The sequence below is a fragment of the Ranitomeya imitator genome, chromosome 1 (genome assembly GCF_032444005.1).
Source record: "Ranitomeya imitator isolate aRanImi1 chromosome 1, aRanImi1.pri, whole genome shotgun sequence".
Taxonomy (NCBI): domain Eukaryota; kingdom Metazoa; phylum Chordata; class Amphibia; order Anura; family Dendrobatidae; genus Ranitomeya; species Ranitomeya imitator.
Genome location: NC_091282.1, coordinates 904,404,122 through 904,428,547, shown reverse-complemented (window position 1 = coordinate 904,428,547; position 24,426 = coordinate 904,404,122). Strand labels below are relative to the sequence as shown.

Genomic DNA, 24,426 nt, shown 5'->3' with positions numbered 1-24,426 from the left:
CCTGGCTAAAAATATCTGCCCCCAGCCACCCCAGAAAAGGCACATCTGGAAGATGCGCCTATTCTGGCACTTGGCCACTCTCTTCCCATTCCCGTGTAGCGGTGGGATATGGGGTAATGAAGGGTTAATGCCACCTTGCTATTGTAAGGTGACATTAAGCCTAATTAATAATGGAGAGGCGTCAATTATGACACCTATCCATTATTAATCCAATTGCAGTAAAGGGTTAAATAAAACACAAACACATTATTTAAAATTATTTTAATGAAATAAAAACAATGGTTGTTGGAGTATTTTATTCTACGCCCAATCCAGTCACTGAAGACCCTCGTTCTGTGAAAGAAAAAACATAATAAACCAACAATATACTTACCCTCCGCAGATCTGTAACGCCCAACGATGTAAATCCTTCTGAAGGGGTTAAAACATTTTGCAGCAAGGAGCTTTGCTAATGCAATGCTACTCCTCGCTGCAAAACCCCGGGGAATGAGTCTAAATATAGATCAATGAGCTATATTTAGCTTCATTTGCGGTGAGGCGCCCTCTGCTGGATGTTCATAGATCGTGGGAACTTACCTAGAAAGCTCCCAGGTTCCCAGGCTTTCTAGGAAAGTTCCCACGATCTATGAACAGCCAGCAGAGGGCGCCTCACCGCAAATGAAGCTAAATATAGCTCATTGATCTATATTTAGACTCATTCCCCGGGGTTTTGCAGCGAGGAGTAGCATTGCATTAGCAAAGCTCCTTGCTGCAAAATGTTTTAACCCCTTCAGAAGGATTTACATCGTTGGACGTTACAGATCTGCGGAGGGTAAGTATATTGTTGGTTTATTATGTTTTTTCTTTCACAGAACGAGGGTCTTCAGTGACTGGATTGGGCGTAGAATAAAATACTCCAACAACCATTGTTTTTATTTCATTAAAATAATTTTAAATAATGTGTTTGTGTTTTATTTAACCCTTTACTGCAATTGGATTAATAATGGATAGGTGTCATAATTGACGCCTCTCCATTATTAATTAGGCTTAATGTCACCTTACTATAGCAAGGTGGCATTAACCCTTCATTACCCCATATCCCACCGCTACACGGGAATGGGAAGAGAGTGGCCAAGTGCCAGAATAGGCGCATCTTCCAGATGTGCCTTTTCTGGGGTGGCTGGGGGCAGATATTTTTAGCCAGGGGGGGGGGGCCAATAACCATGGACCCTCTCCAGGCTATTAATATCTGCCCTCAGTCACTGGCTTTACTACTCTGACAGAGAAAATTGCGCGGGAGCCCACGCCAATTTTTTCCGCCATTTAACCCTTTATTTTAAGAGCTAGAATGGCCAAATTTTGCAGATACACTCTACTGACATTAGTAGTGTGGAATCTGCAAAAAAATGGAGAGAAGACATGGTTTACTGTATGTAAACCATGTCTCAAATCATGTCGGGTTTTAGGAAGGAGAAAGAAAAAGCCGGTAATTGAATTACCGGCTTTCAAGCTGTATAGCGCTGGAAAAAATAGTAATATATATACATATATGTGTCTACTGACATATATATATATATATATATATATATATATATATATATATATAGACAGTATATATATATTTTTTTTTCTTTTTGGGACACATGGATCATTTCTATAGCGGTATGTTGGTTTTGCAAGCCTGCGAGAAAACCACGCAGTACGGATGCCATACGGATTACATACGGAGGATGCCATGCGCAAAAAAACGCTGACACACCCTGCCTACGGAGGAGCTACGGACCACTATTTTCGGGACATTTCAGCGTATTACGGCCGTAATATACGGACCGTATTTTCATACGCTGAGTGTGAAGCCGGCCTCACAGTGAGCCTCGACACTTGCCAGGTGCTGGCGGCGGCCCTGCCACTTGTTCTATTGACACCATGATTAAGGCACTTTGCTGAAACGCCTCGGTTTCTATACATGCCATCCTCCGAGGTGGCCAGTTTTTATATTTCTTATGTTGAGAAAATAAAAGGCAATTTTTTTTATTCCAGCCAGATCGTCAATTTATACTGTGGATATTTGCAGCTGGAGGACCTCCTGGACTGGGACGACTCCGTGTGGCTTCACCTGATACAGCAAGGTGCTTCTGGATGTGGTGACCGGACTTCCATTCCCTTTCCCTTCTTTGGGTTATTGAACTGAACTTAGATCACCTTAGGTCCTAAGGGGGAATAATGTGGTGAGGGTAAACGAATGTGACAGTCATTTTTCCACAGCAAATCTGCAGGAAAATCTTTAGAGGAAAACTCAAATTTCCAACAGTTTCAGAACAGAAAAAGAATGAACAGAAAAAAGCAATGGATTTTTGCTTAGGATCAGGTAATCTGCGGCAAAATCAACAAGAATACATATTATCAGAGAAGATGTGCAACTCATCTGACAATATGGTCCCTTAAGGAATCATCAAAGACATGGTCATGATAAGTGTGTTCCCTCCATGCAGTCATGCAGTACAGGGTTAATGATGGGATATTATAGATGTGCTCACCACCTGCAGTACAGGGTTAATGATAGGAAATCACAGATGAGCTCCCTCCCTGCAGTACAGGGTTAATGATGGGACATTATAGATGAGCTCCCTCCCTGCAGTACAGGGACATTATAGATGTGCTCCCTACCAGGTTTTTTTTAAATTTTTACATGTCCATGGGGTCATCAACGGACGATCAGCCAGGGAGAGTCCCAGGGAGGGCTCAGTGCTCAGTATAGGCCAATTTTGTGAGAGGTTGGTTTTTGGAGCAGCGGGCGCAGGGCCCGCTGACCATGTGCTGTGCTGGTGCAGCACCTCGGGGATTTTATAGCTGTGGTTAATACAAATCCCATAAAATTAACTTATCGGTATGATGTACACAAAATTGACTTTTTGGACGTCAGTCATCCAGACTGATGTGTTTTGTAAATCTATATCTGTTAATGCTTTAATACACTTCCTGAGGATGAGGTGAATTTGCTCCACGGATAATAAATTTGAAACACAGGCTCAAGATCTTAAAACTCGGTTTGAACAACGTGGGTATAGTAAGCGATGCATCCGATATAATCGAGCAAAATCTAACCACCGAAATCATTTACTTTATCAACACAAAAAGATGGAAAAGGGAGATGAGGCAATTCGCTTTATATCTGTATTCAACCACTCCTGTGCCCCTCCTATATTAAAATATCTCCCTGCAGTACAGGGTTAATGATGGGACATTATAGATGAGCTCCCTCCCTGCAGTACGGGTTAATGATAGGACATTATAGGTGTGCTCCCTCCCTGCAGTACGGGGTTAATGATAGGACATTATAGGTGTGCTCCCTCCCTGCAGTACAGGGTTAATGATGGGACATTATAGGTGTGCTCCCTCCCTGCAGTACAGGGTTAATGATGGGACATTATAGGTGTGCTCCCTCCCTGCAGTACAGGGTTAATGATGGGATATTATAGATGAGCTCCCTCCCTGCAGTACAGGGTTAATGATGGGACATTATAGATGATCTCCCTCCCTGCAGTACAGGGTTAATGATGGGACATTATAGATGTGCTCCCTCCCTGCAGTACAGGGTTAATGATGGGACATTATAGGTGTGCTCCCTCCCTGCAGTACAGGGTTAGTGAAGGGACATTATAGATGTGCTCCCTCCCTGCAGTACAGGGTTAATGATGGGACCTTATAGATGTGCTCCCTCCCTGCAGTACAGGGTTAATGATGGGACCTTATAGGTGTGCTCCCTCCCTGCAGTACAGGGTTAATGATGGGACATTATAGGTGTGCACCCTCCCTGCAGTACAGGGTTAATGATGGGACATTATAGGTGTGCACCCTCCCTGCAGTACAGGGTTAATGATAGGACATTATAGATGTGCTCCCTCCCTGCAGTACAGGGTTAATGATGGGAAATTATAGGTGTGCACCCTCCCTGCAGTACAGGGTTAATGATGGGACATTATAGGTGTGCACCCTCCCTGCAGTACAGGGTTAATGATGGGATATTATAGATGAGCTCCCTCACTGCAGTACAGGGTTAATGATGGGACATTATAGATGATCTCCCTCCCTGCAGTACAGGGTTAATGATGGGACATTATAGATGTGCTCCCTCCCTGCAGTACAGGGTTAATGATGGGACCTTATAGATGTGCTCCCTCCCTGCAGTACAGGGTTAATGATGGGACCTTATAGGTGTGCACCCTCCCTGCAGTACAGGGTTAATGATGGGACATTATAGGTGTGCACCCTCCCTGCAGTACAGGGTTAATAATGGAACATTATAGGTGTGCTCCCTCCCTGCAGTACAGGGTTAATGATGCGACATTATAGGTGTGCACCCTCCCTGCAGTACAGGGTTAATGATGGGACATTATAGGTGTGCTCCCTCCCTGCAGTACGGGGTTAATGATAGGACATTATAGATGTGCTCCCTCCCTGCAGTACAGGGTTAATGATGGGACATTATAGGTGTGCACCCTCCCTGCAGTACAGGGTTAATGATGGGACATTATAGGTGTGCACCCTCCCTGCAGTACAGGGTTAATGATGGGACATTATAGGTGTGCTCCCTCCCTGCAGTACGGGGTTAATGATAGGACATTATAGATGTGCTCCCTCCCTGCAGTACAGGGTTAATGATGGGACCTTATAGATGTGCTCCCTACCTGCAGTACAGGGTTAATGATGGGACATTATAGGTGTGCACCCTCCCTGCAGTACAGGGTTAATGATGGGACATTATAGGTGTGCACCCTCCCTGCAGTACAGGGTTAATGATGGGACATTATAGGTGTGCTCCCTCCCTGCAGTACGGGGTTAATGATAGGACATTATAGGTGTGCTCCCTCCCTGCAGCACAGGGTTAATGATGGGACATTATAGGTGTGCTCCCTCCCTGCAGTACAGGGTTAATGATGGGACACTATAGGTGTGCTCCCTCCCTGCAGTACAGGGTTAATGATGGGATATTATAGATGAGCTCCCTCCCTGCAGTACAGGGTTAATGATGGGACATTATAGATGATCTCCCTCCCTGCAGTACAGGGTTAATGATGGGACATTATAGGTGTGCTCCCTCCCTGCAGTACAGGGTTAATGATGGGATATTATAGATGAGCTCCCTCCCTGCAGTACAGGGTTAATGATGGGACATTATAGATGATCTCCCTCCCTGCAGTACAGGGTTAATGATGGGACATTATAGATGAGCTCCCTCCCTGCAGTACAGGGTTAATGATGGGACATTATAGGTGAGCTCCCTCCCTGCAGTACAGGGTTATTGATGGGACATTATAGATGTGCTCCCTCCCTGCAGTACAGGGTTAATGATGGGACCTTATAGATGTGCTCCCTCCCTGCAGTACAGGGTTAATGATGGGACCTTATAGGTGTGCTCCCTCCCTGCAGTACAGGGTTAATGATGGGACCTTATAGATGTGCTCCCTCCCTGCAGTACAGGGTTAATGATGGGACATTATAGGTGTGCTCCCTCCCTGCAGTACAGGGTTAATGATGGGACCTTATAGGTGTGCTCCCTCCCTGCAGTACAGGGTTAATGATGGGACATTATAGGTGTGCACCCTCCCTGCAGTACAGGGTTAATGATGGGACATTATAGGTGTGCACCCTCCCTGCAGTACAGGGTTAATGATGGGACATAATAGATGAGCTCCCTCCCTGCAGTACAGGGTTAATGATGGGACATTATAGGTGTGCTCCCTCCCTGCAGTACAGGGTTAATGATGGGACATTATAGATATGCTCCCTCCCTGCAGTACAGGGTTAATGATGGGACATTATAGGTGTGCTCCCTCCCTGCAGTACAGGGTTAATGATGGGACATTATAGATGTGCTTCCTCCCTGCAGTACAGGGTTAATGATGGGACATTATAGGTGTGCTCCCTCCCTGCAGTACAGGGTTAATGATGGGACATTATAGGTGTGCTCCCTCCCTGCAGTACAGGGTTAATGATGGGACCTTATAGATGTGCTCCCTCCCTGCAGTACAGGGTTAATGATGGGACATTATAGGTGTGCTCCCTCCCTGCAGTACAGGGTTAATGATGGGACATTATAGATGTGCTCCCTCCCTGCAGTACAGGGTTAATGATGGGACATTATAGGTGTGCTCCCTGTTGTGAATTCTGTGGCTGAATTCACTCCTGTGGTCACAAGTGGTACTGCAGCTTCTGAGCTTCCTCCCTCAGGTGTTCTGGTGAGCTCGTTAACTGCTTCATTATTATAGATGTGCTCCCTCCCTGCAGTACAGGGTTAATGATGGGACATTATAGGTGTGCTCCCTCCCTGCAGTACAGGGTTAATGATGGGACATTATAGGTGTGCTCCCTGTTGTGAATTCTGTGGCTGAATTCACTCCTGTGGTCACAAGTGGTACTGCAGCTTCTGAGCTTCCTCCCTCAGGTGTTCTGGTGAGCTCGTTAACTGCTTCATTACTTAACTCCGCCTGATGCTGCTATCCTTGCTCCTTGTCAATGTTTCAGTGTTGGATCTGAGCTTCTCCTGATTGTTCCTGTGACCTGCTGCTCTGTATAGCTAAGTGCTTTTTGCTTTTTTGTTGCTTTTTATCTGTCCAGCTTGTCTTTTGTTTTTGCTGGAAGCTCTGAGACGCAAAGGGTGTACCGCCGTGCCGTTAGTTCGGCACGGTGGGTTTTTTTTGCCCCCTTTGCGTGGTTTTGCTTTAGGGTTTTTTGTAGACTGCAAAGTTCGCTTTACTGTCCTCGCTCTGTCCTAGAATATCGGGCCCCACTTTGCTGAATCTATTTCATCCCTACGTTTTGTCTTTTCATCTTACTCACAGTCATTATATGTGGGGGGCTGCCTTTTCCTTTGGGGATTTTCTCTGGGGCAAGTCAGGCCTATTTTTCTATCTTCAGGCTAGCTAGTTTCTTAGGCTGTGCCGAGTTGCCTAGGTATTTGTTAGGCGCAATCCACAGCCGCTTTTAGTTGTGTTTAGGATAGGATCAGGTGTGCAGTCTACAGAGTTTCCACGTCTCAGAGCTCGTTCTTGTATTTTTGGGTATTTGTCAGATCACTGTGTGCGCTCTAATCGCTAAGCACACTGTGTTTCTGGATTGCCTTCATAACACCTGTCATTAGCAAACATAACAGTACAAGGAGCCAAACTAATGATTCTCAATAGAGGGAAAGAAAAAGTTCTGACATCATTTTTTTTTTTTTTTCTGCTCTGTGTTCACTTTTTTTTTTTTTTTTCCCCTAGACATTTGGGTGATTCTGGACACAGGTGTGGACATGGATATTCAGGGTCTGTGCTCTTCAATGGATAATCTCGTTATAAATGTACAAAAAATTCAAGATACTATTGATCAGAAATCTATGTTAGAACCAAGAATTCCTATTCCTGATTTGTTTTTTGGAGATAGAACTAAGTTTCTAAGTTTCAAAAATAATTGTAAGCTATTTCTGGCCTTGAAACCTCATTCTTCAGGTAATCCTATTCAACAGGTTTTGATTATTATTTCTTTTTTGCGCGGCGACCCTCAAGACTGGGCATTTTCTCTTGCGCCAGGAGACCCTGCATTGAGTAGTGTCGATGCGTTTTTCCTGGCGCTCGGATTGCTGTACGATGAGCCTAATTCAGTGGATCAGGCTGAGAAAAATTTGCTGGCTTTGTGCCAGGGTCAGGATAATATAGAAGTATATTGTCAGAAATTTAGGAAATGGTCAGTACTCACTCAGTGGAATGAATCTGCGCTGGCAGCTTTGTTCAGAAAGGGTCTCTCTGAGGCTCTTAAGGATGTCATGGTGGGATTTCCTATGCCTGCTGGTTTGAATGAGTCTTTGTCTTTGGCCATTCAGATCGGTCGACGCTTGCGCGAGCGTAAATCTGTGCACCATTTGGCGGTACTGCCTGAGGTTAAACCTGAGCCTATGCAGTGCGATAGGACTATGACTAGAGTTGAACGGCAGGAATACAGACGTCTGAATGGTCTGTGTTTCTACTGTGGTGATTCCACTCATGCTATTTCTGATTGTCCTAAGCGCACTAAGCGGTCCGCTAGGTCTGCCGTCATTGGTACTGTACAGTCCAAATTCCTTCTGTCCATTACCTTGATATGCTCTTTGTCGTCGTTTTCTGTCATGGCGTTTGTGGATTCGGGCGCTGCCCTGAATCTGATGGATTTGGATTATGCTAAACGTTGTGGGTTTTTCTTGGAGCCTTTGCGGTGTCCTATTCCATTGAGAGGAATTGATGCTACACCTTTGGCCAAGAATAAACCTCAATACTGGGCCCAGCTGACCATGTGCATGGCTCCTGCACATCAGGAAGTTATTCGCTTTCTGGTGTTGCATAATCTGCATGATGTGGTCGTGTTGGGGTTGCCATGGCTACAAACCCATAATCCAGTATTGGATTGGAATTCCATGTCGGTATCCAGCTGGGGTTGTCAGGGGGTACATGGTGATGTTCCATTTTTGTCGATTTCGTCATCCACCCCTTCTGAAGTCCCAGAGTTCTTGTCTGATTATCAGGATGTATTTGAAGAGCCCAAGTCCGATGCTCTACCTCCGCATAGGGATTGTGATTGTGCTATCAATTTGATTCCTGGTAGTAAATTCCCTAAAGGTCGATTATTTAATTTATCCGTGCCCGAACACGCCGCTATGCGCAGTTATGTGAAGGAATCCCTGGAGAAGGGACATATTCGCCCATCGTCATCACCACTGGGAGCAGGGTTCTTCTTTGTAGCCAAGAAGGATGGTTCGCTGAGACCGTGTATTGATTACCGCCTTCTTAATAAGATCACTGTTAAATTTCAGTATCCCTTGCCATTGTTATCTGACTTGTTTGCTCGGATTAAGGGGGCTAGTTGGTTCACTAAGATAGATCTTCGTGGTGCGTATAATCTGGTGAGAATCAGGCAAGGAGATGAATGGAAAACTGCATTCAATACGCCCGAGGGTCATTTTGAGTATCTAGTGATGCCGTTCGGACTTGCCAATGCTCCATCTGTGTTTCAGTCTTTTATGCATGACATCTTCCGTGAGTATCTGGATAAATTCCTGATTGTTTACTTGGATGACATTTTGATCTTCTCAGATGATTGGGAGTCTCATGTGAAGCAGGTCAGAATGGTTTTCAGGTCCTGCGTGCTAACTCTTTGTTTGTGAAGGGATCAAAGTGTCTCTTCGGTGTGCAGAAAGTTTCATTTTTGGGGTTCATCTTTACCCCTTCTACTATCGAGATGGATCCTGTTAAGGTCCAAGCCATCCAGGATTGGATTCAGCCGACATCTCTGAAAAGTCTGCAAAAGTTCCTGGGCTTTGCTAATTTTTATCGTCGCTTCATCTGTAATTTTTCTAGCATTGCCAAACCATTGACCGATTTGACCAAGAAGGGTGCTGATTTGGTTAATTGGTCTTCTGCTGCTGTGGAAGCTTTTCAGGAGTTGAAGCGTCGTTTTTGTTCTGCCCCTGTGTTGTGTCAGCCAGATGTTTCTCTTCCGTTCCAGGTCGAGGTTGATGCTTCTGAGATTGGAGCAGGGGCGGTTTTGTCACAGAGAGGTTCTGATTGCTCAGTGATGAAACCATGTGCTTTCTTTTCCAGGAAGTTTTCGCCCGCTGAGCGTAATTATGATGTGGGCAATCGAGAGTTGCTGGCCATGAAGTGGGCATTCGAGGAGTGGCGTCATTGGCTTGAAGGAGCTAAGCATCGCGTGGTGGTATTGACTGATCATAAGAACTTGACTTATCTCGAGTCTGCCAAGCGCTTGAATCCTAGACAGGCCCGTTGGTCGTTATTTTTTGCCCGCTTCGACTTTGTGATTTCGTACCTTCCGGGCTCTAAAAATGTGAAGGCGGATGCTCTGTCTAGGAGTTTTGTGCCCGACTCTCCGGGTTTATCTGAGCCAGCGGGTATCCTCAAGGAAGGAGTCATTGTGTCTGCCATTTCCCCTGATTTGCGGCGGGTGCTGCAAAAATTTCAGGCGAATAAACCTGATCGTTGTCCAGCAGAGAAACTGTTCGTCCCTGATAGGTGGACTAATAAACTTATCTCTGAACTTCATTGTTCGGTGTTGGCTGGTCATCCTGGAATCTTTGGTACCAGAGAGTTAGTGGCTAGATCCTTCTGGTGGCCATCTCTGTCACGGGATGTACGTACTTTTGTGCAGTCCTGTGGGATTTGTGCTAGGGCTAAGCCCTGCTGTTCTCGTGCCAGTGGGTTGCTTTTGCCCTTGCCGGTCCCAAAGAGGCCTTGGACACATATTTCGATGGATTTCATTTCTGACCTTCCCGTTTCTCAAAAGATGTCAGTCATTTGGGTGGTCTGTGATCGCTTTTCTAAAATGGTCCATCTGGTGCCCTTGGCTAAATTGCCTTCCTCCTCTGATTTGGTACCTTTGTTCTTTCAGCATGTGGTTCGGTTGCATGGCATTCCTGAGAATATTGTTTCTGACAGAGGTTCCCAGTTTGTTTCAAGGTTTTGGCGAGCCTTTTGTGGTAGGATGGGCATTGACCTATCCTTTTCCTCGGCTTTCCATCCTCAGACTAATGGCCAGACCGAACGAACCAATCAGACCTTGGAAACATATCTGAGATGTTTTGTTTCTGCAGACCAGGATGATTGGGTGTCCTTTTTGCCGTTGGCTGAGTTCGCCCTTTATAATCGGGCCAGCTCGGCTACCTTGGTTTCTCCATTTTTTTGCAATTCTGGGTTCCATCCTCGTTTCTCTTCAGGACAGGTTGAGTCTTCGGACTGTCCTGGTGTGGATTCTGTGGTGGATAGGTTGCAGCAGATCTGGACTCAGGTAGTGGACAATTTGATCTTGTCCCAGGAGAAAGCTCAACTTTTCGCTAATCGCAGACGCCGTGTGGGTCCCCGACTTCGTGTTGGGGATCTGGTTTGGTTATCTTCTCGTCATATTCCTATGAAGGTTTCCTCTCCTAAATTTAAACCTCGTTTTATTGGTCCGTATAGGATTTCTGAGGATCTCAATCCTGTGTCTTTTCGTTTGACCCTCCCAGACTCCTTTTCCATACATAATGTATTCCATAGGTCGTTGTTGCGGAGATACGTGGCACCTATGGTTCCATCTGTTGAGCCTCCTGCCCCGGTTTTGGTGGAGGGGGAATTGGAGTATATTGTGGAGAAGATTTTGGATTCTCGTGTTTCTAGACGGAAACTCCAGTATCTGGTTAAATGGAAGGGTTATGCTCAGGAAGATAATTCCTGGGTTTTTGCCTCTGATGTTCATGCTTCCGATCTTGTTCGTGCCTTTCATGCAGCTCATCCTGGTCGGCCTGGGGGCTCTGGTGAGGGTTCGGTGACCCCTCCTCAAGGGGGGGGTACTGTTGTGAATTCTGTGGCTGAATTCACTCCTGTGGTCACAAGTGGTACTGCAGCTTCTGAGCTTCCTCCCTCAGGTGTTCTGGTGAGCTCGTTAACTGCTTCATTACTTAACTCCGCCTGATGCTGCTATCCTTGCTCCTTGTCAATGTTTCAGTGTTGGATTTGAGCTTCTCCTGATTGTTCCTGTGACCTGCTGCTCTGTATAGCTAAGTGCTTTTTGCTTTTTTGTTGCTTTTTTTCTGTCCAGCTTGTCTTTTGTTTTTGCTGGAAGCTCTGAGACGCAAAGGGTGTACAGCCGTGCCGTTAGTTCGGCACGGTGGGTTTTTTTTGCCCCCTTTGCGTGGTTTTGCTTTAGGGTTTTTTGTAGACTGCAAAGTTCGCTTTACTGTCCTCGCTCTGTCCTAGAATATCGGGCCCCACTTTGCTGAATCTATTTCATCCCTACGTTTTGTCTTTTCATCTTACTCACAGTCATTATATGTGGGGGGCTGCCTTTTCCTTTGGGGATTTTCTCTGGGGCAAGTCAGGCCTATTTTTCTATCTTCAGGCTAGCTAGTTTCTTAGGCTGTGCCGAGTTGCCTAGATAGTTGTTAGGCGCAATCCACAGCCGCTTTTAGTTGTGTTTAGGATAGGATCAGGTGTGCAGTCTACAGAGTTTCCACGTCTCAGAGCTCGTTCTTGTATTTTTGGGTATTTGTCAGATCACTGTGTGCGCTCTGATCGCTAAGCACACTGTGTTTCTGGATTGCCTTCATAACACCTGTCATTAGCAAACATAACAGCTCCCTCCCTGCAGTACAGGGTTAATGATGGGACATTATAGATGAGCTCCCTCCCTGCAGTACAGGGTTAATGATGGGACATTATAGGTGTGCTCCCTCCCTGCAGTACAGGGTTAATGATGGGACATTATAGGTGTGCTCACTCCCTGCAGTACGGGGTTAATGATGGGACATAATAGATGAGCTCCCTCCCTGCAGTACAGGGTTAATGATGGGACATTATAGGTGTGCTCCCTCCCTGCAGTACAGGGTTAATGATGGGACATTATAGATGTGCTCCCTCCCTGCAGTACAGGGTTAATGATGGGACATTATAGGTGTGCTCCCTCCCTGCAGTACAGGGTTAATGATGGGACATTATAAGTGAGCTCCCTCCCTGCAGTACGGGGTTAATGATGGGACATAATAGATGAGCTCCCTCCCTGCAGTACAGGGTTAATGATTGGACATTATAGGTGTGCTCCCTCCCTGCAGTACAGGGTTAATGATGGGACATTATAGATGTGCTCCCTCCCTGCAGTACAGGGTTAATGATGGGACATTATAGGTGTGCTCTCTCCCTGCAGTACAGGGTTAATGATGGGACATTATAGGTGTGCTCCCTCCCTGCAGTACAGGGTTAATGATGGGACATTATAGGTGTGCACCCTCCCTGCAGTACAGGGTTAATGATGGGACATTATAGATGAGCTCCCTCCCTGCAGTACAGGGTTAATGATGGGACATTATAGATGAGCTCCCTCCCTGCAGTACAGGGTTAATGATGGGACATTATAGGTGTGCTCCCTCCCTGCAGTACGGGGTTAATGATGGGATATTATAGGTGTGCTCCCTCCCTGCAGTACGGGGTTAATGATGGGACATAATAGATGAGCTCCCTCCCTGCAGTACAGGGTTAATGATGGGACATTATAGGTGTGCTCCCTCCCTGCAGTACAGGGTTAATGATGGGACATTATAGATGAGCTCCCTCCCTGCAGTACAGGGTTAATGATGGGACATTATAGATGAGCTCCCTCCCTGCAGTACAGGGTTAATGATGGGACATTATAGATGAGCTCCCTCCCTGCAGTACAGGGTTAATGATGGGACATTATAGATGAGCTCCCTCCCTGCAGTACAGGGTTAATGATGGGACATTATAGATGAGCTCCCTCCCTGCAGTACAGGGTTAATGATGGGACATTATAGATGAGCTCCCTCCCTGCAGTACAGGGTTAATGATGGGACATTATAGATGTGCTCCCTCCCTGCAGTACAGGGTTAATGATGGGACATTATAGGTGAGCTCCTTCCCTGCAGTACAGGGTTAATGATGGGACATAATAGATGAGCTCCCTCCCTGCAGTACAGGGTTAATGATGGGACATTATAGGTGAGCTCCTTCCCTGCAGTACAGGGTTAATGATGGGACATAATAGATGAGCTCCCTCCCTGCAGTACAGGGTTAATGATGGGACATTATAGATGAGCTCCCTCCCTGCAGTACAGGGTTAATGATGGGACATTATAGATGAGCTCCCTCCCTGCAGTACAGGGTTAATGATGGGACATTATAGGTGTGCTCCCTCCCTGCAGTACAGGGTTAATGATGGGACATTATAGGTGAGCTCCTTCCCTGCAGTACAGGGTTAATGATGGGACATAATAGATGAGCTCCCTCCCTGCAGTACAGGGTTAATGATGGGACATTATAGGTGAGCTCCTTCCCTGCAGTACAGGGTTAATGATGGGACATAATAGATGAGCTCCCTCCCTGCAGTACAGGGTTAATGATGGGACATTATAGATGAGCTCCCTCCCTGCAGTACAGGGTTAATGATGGGACATTATAGATGAGCTCCCTCCCTGCAGTACAGGGTTAATGATGGGACATTATAGGTGTGCTCCCTCCCTGCAGTACAGGGTTAATGATGGGACATTATAGATGTGCTCCCTCCCTGCAGTACAGGGTTAATGATGGGACATTATAGATGAGCTCCCTCCCTGCAGTACAGGGTTAATGATGGGACATTATAGATGAGCTCCCTCCCTGCAGTACGGGGTTAATGATGGGACATTATAGATGTGCTCCCTCCCTGCAGTACAGGGTTAATGATGGGACATAATAGATGAGCTCCCTCCCTGCAGTACAGGGTTAATGATGGGACATAATAGACGAGCTCCTTCCCTGCAGTACAGGGTTAATGATGGGACATTATAGATGTGCTTCCTCCCTGCAGTACGGGGTTAATGATGGGACATAATAGATGAGCTCCCTCCCTGCAGTACAGGGTTAATGATGGGACATTATAGATGAGCTCCTTCCCTGCAGTACAGGGTTAATGATGGGACATTATAGATGTGCTTCCTCCCTGCAGTACGGGGTTAATGATGGGACATAATAGATGAGCTCCTTCCCTGCAGTACAGGGTTAATGATGGGACATTATAGATGAGCTCCCTCCCTGCAGTACAGGGTTAATGATGGGACATAATAGATGAGCTCCTTCCCTGCAGTACAGGGTTAATGATGGGACATTATAGGTGTGCTCCCTCCCTGCAGTACAGGGTTAATGATGGGACATTATAGATGAGCTCCCTCCCTGCAGTACAGGGTTAATGATGGGACATAATAGATGAGCTCCTTCCCTGCAGTACAGGGTTAATGATGGGACATTATAGATGTGCTTCCTCCCTGCAGTACGGGGTTAATGATGGGACATTATAGATGTGCTCCCTCCCTGCAGTACAGGGTTAATGATGGGACATTATAGGTGAGCTCCTTCCCTGCAGTACAGGGTTAATGATGGGACATAATAGATGAGCTCCTTCCCTGCAGTACAGGGTTAATGATGGGACATTATAGGTGTGCTCCCTCCCTGCAGTACAGGGTTAATGATGGGACATTATAGGTGTGCTCCTTCCCTGCAGTACAGGGTTAATGATGGGACATAATAGATGAGCTCCCTCCCTGCAGTACAGGGTTAATGATGGGACATAATAGACGAGCTCCTTCCCTGCAGTACAGGGTTAATGATGGGACATTATAGATGTGCTTCCTCCCTGCAGTACGGGGTTAATGATGGGACATAATAGATGAGCTCCCTCCCTGCAGTACAGGGTTAATGATGGGACATAATAGATGAGCTCCTTCCCTGCAGTACAGGGTTAATGATGGGACATAATAGATGAGCTCCCTCCCTGCAGTACAGGGTTAATGATGGGACATTATAGATGAGCTCCTTCCCTGCAGTACAGGGTTAATGATGGGACATTATAGGTGTGCTCCCTCCCTGCAGTACGGGGTTAATGATGGGACATAATAGATGAGCTCCCTCCCTGCAGTACAGGGTTAATGATGGGACATAATAGATGAGCTCCTTCCCTGCAGTACAGGGTTAATGATGGGACATAATAGATGAGCTCCCTCCCTGCAGTACAGGGTTAATGATGGGACATTATAGGTGTGCTCCCTCCCTGCAGTACAGGGTTAATGATGGGACATTATAGATGTGCTCCCTCCCTGCAGTACGGGGTTAATGATGGGACATAATAGATGAGCTCCTTCCCTGCAGTACAGGGTTAATGATGGGACATTATAGATGTGCTCCCTCCCTGCAGTACGGGGTTAATGATGGGACATTATAGATGAGCTCCCTCCCTGCAGTACGGGGTTAATGATGGGACATTATAGATGAGCTCCCTCCCTGCAGTACAGGGTTAATGATGGGACATTATAGATGAGCTCCCTCCCTGCAGTACAGGGTTAATGATGGGACATTATAGGTGTGCTCCCTCCCTGCAGTACAGGGTTAATGATGGGACATTATAGATGAGCTCCTTCCCTGCAGTACAGGGTTAATGATGGGACATTATAGGTGTGCTCCCTCCCTGCAGTACGGGGTTAATGATGGGACATAATAGATGAGCTCCCTCCCTGCAGTACAGGGTTAATGATGGGACATAATAGATGAGCTCCTTCCCTGCAGTACAGGGTTAATGATGGGACATAATAGATGAGCTCCCTCCCTGCAGTACAGGGTTAATGATGGGACATTATAGGTGTGCTCCCTCCCTGCAGTACAGGGTTAATGATGGGACATTATAGATGTGCTCCCTCCCTGCAGTACGGGGTTAATGATGGGACATAATAGATGAGCTCCTTCCCTGCAGTACAGGGTTAATGATGGGACATTATAGATGTGCTCCCTCCCTGCAGTACGGGGTTAATGATGGGACATTATAGATGAGCTCCCTCCCTGCAGTACGGGGTTAATGATGGGACATTATAGATGAGCTCCCTCCCTGCAGTACAGGGTTAATGATGGGACATTATAGATGAGCTCCCTCCCTGCAGTACAGGGTTAATGATGGGACATTATAGGTGTGCTCCTTCCCTGCAGTACAGGGTTAATGATGGGACATTATAGATGAGCTCCCTCCCTGCAGTACAGGGTTAATGATGGGACATTATAGGTGTGCTCCTTCCCTGCAGTACAGGGTTAATGATGGGACATTATAGGTGTGCTCCCTCCCTGCAGTACAGGGTTAATGATGGGACATTATAGATGAGCTCCCTCCCTGCAGTACAGGGTTAATGATGGGACATTATAGGTGTGCTCCCTCCCTGCAGTACAGGGTTAATGATGGGACATTATAGATGAGCTCCCTCCCTGCAGTACAGGGTTAATGATGGGACATTATAGGTGTGCTCCCTCCCTGCAGTACAGGGTTAATGATGGGACATTATAGATGAGCTCCCTACCTGCAGTACAGGGTTAATGATGGGACATTATAGGTGTGCTCCCTCCCTGCAGTACAGGGTTAATGATGGGACATTATAGGTGTGCTCCCTCCCTGCAGTACAGGGTTAATGATGGGACATTATAGATGTGCTCCCTCCCTGCAGTACAGGGTTAATGATGGGACATTATAGATGAGCTCCCTCCCTGCAGTACAGGGTTAATGATGGGACATTATAGGTGTGCTCCCTACCTGCAGTATAGGGTTAATGCTTCCTCCCATTTGTTGCGCTTTTTGCTTCAGTTATAAAACTACAAGAACCAATATGTCAGACATGCGCAGGCTCTCATGGCATGCTGGGATTTGTAGTCCCTAGACCGAGTAGTAGATAGAAAACTCACAGCAGCGCGTCCGCGATCTACACGTCATCATAGAGGAAGGCGCCAATGCCCGGACTGCGGAACTTGGGCGTTTCTGCAAGTCGGTAAAACTCCGGGCCCGTGATGATGACGTCACTGCCTTCGGAGAGCGAAGCATGCCGGGACTTGTAGTTTGTGTACTATGGCAGATACGGGCTTGTGCTCACCGGAGCTGCCAGTCAGGGGCGCTAACTACAAAGACATGCGCAGTTCGGCGTCTGTATCCCGCGTTCCTCCACACGGGGGCGCCCTATTCCGGGCCTTACATAGGCGCTTACTAATATTGCGTTTGCTGGGAATGTTCCTGGGTTTAGATATATTCAGGGATGGAGGGGGGCGGTCTATGTCCTCTGTCCTTAGTTCCTTATCAGCCCTGGTTCAGCAGAGATGATGTTGGTCAGTAGGGGGTTGGTGCTGCTGCCTGTGTGCAGATGCTAAAATGCCAAGGGGAAGTTCTTTCACATCTCCATTGGTACAGGGCGGTCGCAAACCATCGGCCCGACGTACCGACGGACGTTGTACACATAGTGCACAATTTGGGCAGCGGATGCAGTTTTCATTATGAGTTCCGGGGAGGAGGGGGCGGAGTTCCGGCTGCGCATGCGCGGTCAGAAATGGCGGTTTCAACGGACGAAAAAAAAACGTTACATTGAACATTTTTTCATCACCCATCTATCTACTTCTAGTTCTCAGATACTCAGCTATATTGGTTACATTTACACCAGGACCATGTATACTTTTAGGGGCTCAAAGGCCTCTTTGACTCATGTAACGAGAAGCCATGAGACCTCTAGAGAACTCGAACAGGAAGGGCCATTAATGAGCAGACACTGCCATCTGCTGGCCAGCCGAAATCAAGCCGAGTCAAAGTACGCTGGACGATTTGCAGAGGGAGCGACCTCGTGTGCAGGACTGGATCAGGTGACCCACAATAGGACTTCACTGATAAAATAGCCCTTCGATCCCAACCACGAGGAGACTTGGGGCCAGAGAAGAGAGCGGAGCAGACATGCTCCAGAGACACTGCTGAGACCAACGTGGCATGCCTCACCGGGAAGTCTGTGCCACTCTGGTGTCGGTCACCTCCTGGCAAGGTCCGGATTCCCCGGAAGATATCCCCAAGTACCGCTTACGCTGGTCAGAGCCAGGATCTGCGCCCTTCACTGGTCAAGCATGTCAAGAGCTGAAGCCCAGTTCTCTCTGCCCTGAGCATAAGAGACTTCCGCCAACAGTCAACCCAAGAATAGCCGTGAGGAGACTGCGACAGGAGAGGCACGCCTGCGATAGAGGAGGAACAGTGCGAGTGAGCAGGGCCGTCACTCCCAGCTATCCCCTAGGAGAAGAGGTTGGGAGGGGGACGGTTGTAGTGGGGGTCACCGGGTTAATAAATAACATTTCCCACACGTCTACTTTACATCAGCACCATTTTTGAAGCATAATTTTTTTTTGTTAGGAAGTTATAAGGGTTAAATGTTGACCAGCGATTTCTCATTTTTCCAACAAAGTTTACAAAACCATTTATTTTAGGGGCCACCTCACATTTGAAGTGACTTTGAGGGGTCTATATGATAGAAAATACCCAAAAGTGACACCATTCTAAAAACTGCACCCCTCATGGTGCTCAAAACCACATTCAAGAAGTTTATTAACCCTTCAGGTGCTTCACAGGAATTGAAGCAATGTGGAAGGAAAAAATGAACATTTAACTTTTTGTCACATAAAGTTTTCTTCAGACATAATTTTTTTTATTTTTTCAAGGGTATCAAAAGAAAATGAACCACAAAATTTGCTGTGCAATTTCTCCTGAGAACGATACCCCATATGTGGAGGAAGACCACTGACTTTTTAAATGTAAAATTTTCTGGAATAATTAGAGGACGCCATGCTGTGTTTGCAGAGCCTCTGATGTGCCTAAACAGTGTAAACCCCCCACAAGTGACCCCATTTTGTAAACTAGACCCCTTAAGAGACTTATCTAGATGTTTGGTGAGTGCCATGAACCCCCAGGTGCTTCACATAAGTTTATAGCATAGAACTGTGAAAATTAATCACGTTTTTTCCACAAAAATCATCTTTCAGCACCAATTTTTTTTTATTTTAACAAAGGTAGCAGGAAAAAATGGACCGCAAAAAAGGTTGTGCAATTTTTCCTGAGTACACAGATACCCCATGTCTGGAGAAAGACCACTGTTTTGGCGCACAGCAAGGCTCGGAAGGGAATGAGCGCCGTTTCATGTTTTGAACGCAAAATTGTCTGGAATCGAGAGCGGACACCATGTCACTTTTGGAGAGCTCCTGATGTGCCTAAACAGTGGAAACCCCCCACAAAAGATACCATTTTTGAAACTAGACCCCTCAAGGAATTTATCTAGATGTGTGGTGAAGCACCATGTGCTTTGCAGAAGTTTATAACATAGCTAAAATGAAAAAAAAAAAAAAATTTCCATCAAAATTTTTATTTTAGCCCCAAATTTTTAATTTTCTCAAGGGTAACAGGAGAAAATGGACCCCAGAATTTGCTGTGCAATTTCTCCTGAGTACGCAGATACCCCATATGTGGGTGAAAACTCCTTTTGAGGCACAGTGCAAAGCTCAAAAGGTTAGGAGCGCCATATTATAGTGCAGATTTTACTATTATGGTTTGCGGGTGCCATGACCCACTAGGAGAGCGCCTGAGGGGCCAGAACAGTAGAACGCCCTATAGTGACCCCATTTTAAAAACTACACCTCTCAATAAATTATTCTAGGGGTGTAATGATCATATGGATACCAAGGATGTGTCACAGAATTTCATACCATTGGGCAGTGAAGATTAATAATTACATTTTTTGCCACAAAAATTTTGTTTTAGCCCCAGATTTAACATTTTCACACAAGAAGTGAGTAAAATTGGAACCAGAATGTGTCCCCCAATTTCTGCTGAATATAGAAATACCCCATATGTGGCTGTACAGTGCTGCTTAGCCATAGGAGAGACTCGGGAGGGACAGAGCGCTATTTGCCTCCTGGAGCGCAGATTTTCCAAGAATAGTTTGTGGACTCCATATATAGTGCGCCTAATTTCTAGAAGAGCAGAATCCCCCCTCAAGTGACCCCATTTTGGAAATTATAACTCTTTGGGAATTGATGGACTTTGTCCATCACTGGACATTAAGGGGTAAAATAGTGAACAACTTTCTTGTTTATTCTAAACCTGTTGTCATTCCTTCTACTGCTAAAATTGCATAGCTACTAGCACTAATTGTTTAAAAGTTACTACTGTATATAAATAGCATTATATCAACCCTTGGCTGTTTCCGCCTCGTGACCTCTGCTCGTTGCATCCGGACACCTGCATTACACATATAAGGAAACCTATACTATCCGAGACCTGTGAGAGTTGGGTGCCCTGTTTGCACTGGGGCCCATGAGCCCAGGGCCGGTGTCAGCACCCGGCGCACCCGGGCAAGTGCCGGGGCCCTGGCGAGACAGGGGGCCCATTTAAGGTAGTAACTGTATGGTACGATACTACACTGATGCGCTCCTGGGGGCCCCCCGCAGCCGGACTACATCCGGCTCAGCTGTGCTGTGTGTATTAGTATTATATCATGATCAACCCTGTGATCTCCGTCTCCCAGCCAGGACCCGGAGGCGGAGCCATCCCCGGCAGCAGGCGCGGCACAGAGCTCTCTCTGTGACTGAGTTTCGCTGTGCAGCTGCTGGAATACTCACCTCACTGTCACCATGGATACGAAAAGTCACTTCCGGGCCGGCGGTCGTCTGTGTCGTCACTTCCAGGTGAACTCAGAGATCGTCCACGTCCAGCCAGGTCCAGCGCCAAGCAGAAAGATGACGACGAGCAGCCAGCAGTCAGTAAACGGTGCACCCGGGCCATCCCTGTGTCCACAACGGGGGCGACGGCGTGACGGTGAAAGCAGTGAGCCTTAATTCCAAGTTCCAGGCTGGTCCCAACTCCCAAACCAAAGCATTGCGGGGGGATGCAGCCTGGGACAAGGTGCGACTGTACGGGGCCACCACAGACCTACAGTATGGCATCTGAGTGATGCTGGGTGCGGGTGGGACTTATAGACTATATACTACATGGCTGGCTGTGCTATATACTACATGGTCTGCCTGTGTTATACACTACGTGGGCTGCTTTATATACTACGTCACGGGGCTGTGCTATATACTACGTGGGCTGTGTTATATACTACTTGGGCTATGTTATATACTACATGGGCTGTTATATACTACTTGGGCTGTGTTATATACTACATGGGCTGTGTTATATACTACGTGGCTGTGTTATATACTACTTGGGCTGTGTTATATACTACGTGGCTGGTATATACTACGTGGGCTGTGCTATATACTCTGTGGCTGTGTTATATACTACGTGGCTGTGCTATATACTACGTGTCTGTGTTATATGCTATGTGGCTGTGCTATATGCTACGAGGGCTGTGTTATATACTACGTGGGCTGTGTTATATGCTACATATCTGTGCTATATGCTACATGGGCTGTTATATACTACGTGGGCTGTGTAATATGCTACGTGGCTGTGCTATATTTCTCTGCTGTATCTGTGCATCATGAATAGTAGTATGTGTTAAAGGGGGGGCCCACTGAGACTCTTTCACCCGGGGCCCTCAAAAACCTGGAGCCGGCCCTATATGAGCCTCACATTATCCCCCTGCCTAGAAGCTGTATAGTTCTCTGTTAGTTTGGACATTATTTCTGTATAGCGTCAGAATAAAGGGGTTTATTTGAGACTCTTTTGTTTTTTCTAATGGATCTAAGAATTAACAGGCAGTTACTACCTACCTTCCTGTTGTGTTTGGTGACGATTTATTTTGGTGCAGAGCGATCACTGACCACTCCTGATGGTGATTTTGTGGATTCCGCTGACATTGTGTCGACAAAGCAGTGACTTTTTTTCCGATCTGCTATGTTAATTGGGCGTGACTGCCAAAATAATGCTGAATGACAGCCGGCCCACTGCTGACTAACTGCAGGGAGCCAGCTGGTAATCGGTATGACAACAGTTACACCTCGACAGAGCAACTGGAAGAGAAAGAGCTGCTCCGATGGCATGAACCAGCAGAATCACCTGCAGGAGCGGTCCTTGACCTCTCTGAGCAACTACCTGCCTATCAGTTCTTAATCCCATAAGAAAAATAAACTAGTCCAGGATAATCCTTTTAAAGTTGGTGAAGGAACCAAAGCAAAATATATAGATTGGTTTGTATTACCAGGATCTATTATAACCTAATATAATGTATATGGAGGTGGAAACCGAGTAACATTTGCTTGATTTTTTAATTGTGCAGGCAGAAATACGGAACTCTAACTACACTAATGTATAGCGGGTGTTAAAATCATTTTTTCAAGCTGGTGTTGTAAAGTATTCTAATTTACTGAAATAATGACTTTTGGGTTTTGCTGTAAGCCATAATCATCAACATTAACAGAAATAAATGTGGCGCCCCAGGTTCCTGGTCGTCACAGTAGCATTGCTTTCCTCACAGGGAGAGTGATGTTACGTTTGGAAGCGATTAAGGATATCTTTTATCAGGTAACCACCATACACACAATATGTTCACACTCCAAGCCACAAGGGGGAGCTTTTGATCCTATTTACTAGGTGACTCCCTTATATATATTGTAGTTTGGAGGGAAAGAGATTAGATTGTCAGAGAGACAGAAGAGAGCAGACCGACCTAGAGGGTCAGTAGGTCTGAAGGGGCCGTGTAGTCTGAAGCACTACAGCTCCTGGAAAGAGACATACAGAAAGCCGAACATTGTTCAGTGAGCGTGAAGGAGAGCGAAGCAAAGGAGAGTAATATCAGGGGAGACCAGCTAAGAGCAGGCTGCCTCCCTCTGAGGCGCAGAGAGACGGTAGCCGGACAACCGAGGTTGTAAGGACTCTGCGACTTACATCAGAGACCGGCAGGACAGCTGAACTGCAAGTTACCTGTCTGCCTTAATACCCAGGAGGCACGGTGACACATATAGAGCCCGGGGCATACTATAGTCCCTGTAAAAAGGCTCAAGTCACCAGTCATACAGGTTATGTCCTATCCTATATGGAGGACAGAGAGAAGAACTGTGAGGACCTTATCTAAAGGCAGTAAGGGACTACAACGCCACCGCGCTAGAGGAAGGCTTTCAACTCCACCTGGTAAAGGGGACTCTGAATTCGCTTCCAAGCCGGCAGGACCCTGCCTGCCCTGTGATCTGGTGTCCTGGACTGTGGCTGCCAGAAGTCTTCAGTAAACCAGGTAAAGATACTGCATACCTGTGTCCTCGTTCTTTACTGCGCCATTCACCATCTTCCATCTACACACCAGGAGCCCTGGAGAAACACTTCACCATCTAGCTGCCATAACATCACCCCAGAGGACCCTTTAAAGCAGCGTCGGTCCCCACTGATCGAACACCACAGGTGGCGTCACGAACATAAACTTTATTCAATCATCCCTTTTACATGGGCGCCCAGGGCCACAGACCGGGTCGCCGCTGTGACCCGTCCCCTTAAGTACTGGACCTGGTATCGAGTACCCCAAGACCCGAGCGGATGACTCATCTTGGCGTCACGAACAGGATGGACTGAACCAGCAAATCGGGTCATGTGCACCTAAAAGACTGTGCCAAACTGTGATTTGACTGTGTGACTAGTAAACTGTAAATTGCCACCAAAACCGCCACCATTACAGCGCCACGAGGAGTGCTGGAGAAGAAGGGCGTGCCATCATGGGAGGCGACTACCAGAGCGGCGCGAACAGTGATGAACGCCCCCTTCAAATGTTATTATACGACGAGGATGTGCCTGTCAGCCAAAGAGGTCCACCTCCTGATCTGCTATGGCGGGAACAAGAAGGAGAGGAGACCCCGTCCCCGGAAGACAGAGCAGCAGCGTGCACGTGTGGCTGCAGACCCGGGAGAGAGGATGGCGACCAGCAGTCACCCGGAGCGTGGGGAAGCAGCTGAAGAGAACCCGGACTCACCGTTGCCAGAGAATCCAGACTTCCTGGAAGTGCAGGTGGAGGAGCTGAGCCGCCAGCTCCTGGACGCCGAGCTGACTGCAGTGAAGAAATGGAAAGCAGCCCTGCGCAGGAAGATCGTGCTGGAGGAGCTGCAGCAGCAGCCAACGTCAGCAGCCTCACCTGCGGAGCGGACCGAC

The 24,426-nt window shown here is 46.9% G+C and overlaps 1 protein-coding gene across 1 annotated transcript in view; it reads right to left on the bottom strand.

The window, feature by feature from the left end:
• The window catches only part of COQ2 (coenzyme Q2, polyprenyltransferase), a 43,982-nt gene extending 26,620 nt beyond the window's left edge, over positions 1 to 17,362 (bottom strand). Inside the window, exon 1 of the mRNA XM_069743391.1 lies at positions 17,241 to 17,362. The gene's annotated coding sequence lies outside the window, so the exon portion shown is untranslated. The remainder of the gene's footprint in view (positions 1 to 17,240) is intronic.
• Positions 17,363 to 24,426: the final 7,064 nt, after the last annotated feature.